This window comes from Hemiscyllium ocellatum, unplaced genomic scaffold, assembly GCF_020745735.1.
Source record: "Hemiscyllium ocellatum isolate sHemOce1 unplaced genomic scaffold, sHemOce1.pat.X.cur. scaffold_257_pat_ctg1, whole genome shotgun sequence".
Lineage (NCBI taxonomy): Eukaryota > Metazoa > Chordata > Chondrichthyes > Orectolobiformes > Hemiscylliidae > Hemiscyllium > Hemiscyllium ocellatum.
In genome coordinates this window covers 888,932-891,811 of record NW_026868137.1, presented here as the reverse complement: position 1 = coordinate 891,811, position 2,880 = coordinate 888,932, and positions in this window count along the sequence as shown.

Sequence of the window (2,880 nt, the reverse complement as noted above, 5' to 3'; positions counted from 1 at the left end):
CATAACAGACTGGGGGCTCATTGCTGGATTTTCAACAGCGAGTGGGAGGTGCTAATGTCTTTAGTTCGGGTATTCGTTTGACTGGGTTGACAAAGCTTCGAATAGTAATGACTATTTCAGTCGCCAATCGTTTCCTCGGTGTGCATGCAGTGACTTTGGATATTTTACGAAAAGTGAATAAGACCAATTTGCAATTGGAACTGACTGCTTCTGTGAGGAAAGGAGAGGAAATTACAGCAGTAGCTCGTCAATTAAACTTGCTGGAGAAACCATCAGAATCTATAGAGATGGGAAGAATTCAGTTGCAAATGAAACATCTTGAGTTAGCGGCGAGACGTAAGGAAAGGGCAGCCAAAATGAAACATTTGACTTTCAATAAAATGCAGAAGAAGGGGGAAAAGAGAGAGCAGCAGAACAGAGAGAGAAAAAAAGAAAGAATGGCAAAAGAGAAAGCAGCAGGGGAGAGAGAAAGAGGGAGCTTTTGAAGAGCAAAAACTGACACTAAAAAAGGGAAGTCAGTGTTAAACACTGGAGATAACGACTGAGGGTGGGCTTAGTAAGGCAGAGAGTGCGGATGAGCAACCCCTGGTAGCCAAAAGCCTAGTGAGAATTTGTTTGAGTATGTTCAAGCATTGCTTCAACTTGATGAGATGAATGTGATGACCATTTCGTCTCATTTGAAAAGTTGGCTCAAAAATGCAGTGACCAGAGGCAATGTGGGTTTTGTTGATCCAAACGAAACTTGTAGGTAGGACTGGTGAGGTATTCACATCCCTATCAGAGGAGGTATCTAGGGAGTCGGAAGAGATTTAAAAAAACATTAAGTCAACGTAGGCAACCTTTCAGGAATCTAATGAGGATCCTGGTCAAACCTACACTGAGTGTCTCAGGATCAAACAGACTAATTTCGATTGTTGGATAAGAGCTTTAAAATTCAGGCAAAGCTTTAATGCCCTTAGAGAGGTTAGTATTTGGAGGAATTCAAAAATTCACTACCTGAAGTAGTGCAAACTCAGGTGGAAGAGCAGAGAGTGCAAACAACAAGGTTAGCTGCTGAAATGGCTGATGATTATGAACTGGTCCATAAACTTGATTTGCTTTCCAGAACCAGTTCTGGTCTCTGAGGGACAGAAATTGGAGCAAAGAGATATCCTCATGTGCAAAGGGAAATGTAGATCACAGTGTAGAATGTAAGGATAATTTACCACGGTAATAAAGAAAACCTTGAGGGGGACAAAGAAGTTTAAATGCTATGGTGTTTTCATTGTAATAAAGTGGGCCACACAAATTCACAGTGTTGGTGAGCTGGGAGAAATCCAGCTGTAGGATAACAAGACAAGCCTGGAAGTTTCGTTGAACTAGTAACAAAAAGCATAGGGGGAGTTAGACAACTGCCTCAAAGTGTACAAGATGATCAGTGGACATGCTAAATCTGCGTTAAAAAAATCTACATGGAAGGGTAATTGGTAAGGAGGTTCCAACATTAATTGACACAGAATATTTTCAGTCTGTAATGCTGAGGGGTGAGGCTTTATGAACTCTTGAGAGACTATTGCCAGAAAATGTGCTGGGAACAGGAATTCACAGTGAGGCAAAAAGTGCTCAGTTATGTAAAGTGAGGCGACGAAGTCCAGAGAAGAGCGGAGAATGTGTGGTCGGAGTACTGGACCCCTAACTCTCAGCTCCAGGAATAAAAATTGTCCTTGCAAATAATATAGCTGATTCACTGGTAGGCGTGCTGCCTACTCTAGTTGAAAAGTCAGTGAAGATGCAGGCAACTGAAGACCTGGAGAATGTTTATCCAGGAATTTTACCTGATTACGTCATCAGCAGATCACAGATGCACTGGGTGAAGCAGGATAAAGGCAGAGATAAGGAAGCTGGCATAGAGTTATCCGAAAGTTTCTTTTTGACCAGGTAAGTGGAACAGAAGGAGCAAGTATGAAAACATGAAAGTATTTTAGCTCTGCTAAGGTGATTGAATTGCAGCAAAAAGATGAGGAGTTACAAAAGTTATATCAAAAGACATTTAGCAAGAAAGAGAATGAATGCATTCCTGTGTGTTATTACTTAAATGATGTCTTAATGTGGATATGGAGATCAGCGCACATTGTGGCAGATCAGGCGTGGACAGAAATTCTTCAAATTGTTTTTCCTGTTGGATATAGAAAGGAGGCGCTGCGAGTGGCACATGACCTACCACTTGGAGATCATTTCGGGTTTAGGACATTACAGGCTGGAATACAAAGATACTTTCACTGGCCTGGACTACACAAAGATGTAGTTGAATTTGCCAGATGTCTCAAACATGTCACACAGACAGTAATAAACCTGCAACTTTAATACCTATTCCAACATTTGAGGAACCTTTCGCAAGAGTCTTGATAGACTGTGTAGGCCCCTACCTCAAACAAAAAGTGGAAATAAGTATTTATTAACAATAATGAATGTGTCGACTAGATTTCCAGGGGCAGACCCATTATGCAGCATCACAGCTAAAAGAGTTGTAGAAAAATGCTTGTTTTTTTACTAGGTACGGACTACCAATAGAGATCCAGACAGATCAATCCTCACATTCGAACTATTCAAGGAGATGATGGATAACTTGGGAATAAAGCAATTCAAATTTACTGCGTACTATTTGGGATCACAGGGAGCATGAGAGAGATGGCATCAAACACTGAAGACCATGTTGAGGTTTTATGGTCAGGATTATCCAGATGATTATGATAAGGAAATTCCTTTTGAACTATTTGTGATCACAGATGCACAGGATGAATCGACCAAATTCAGTCTATTTAAATTTATTTGTGGGCATAAAGTAAAAGGACCATTAACATTGGTTAAGGAGGAATTAATAGGTCAGAATTCAAAGACCAT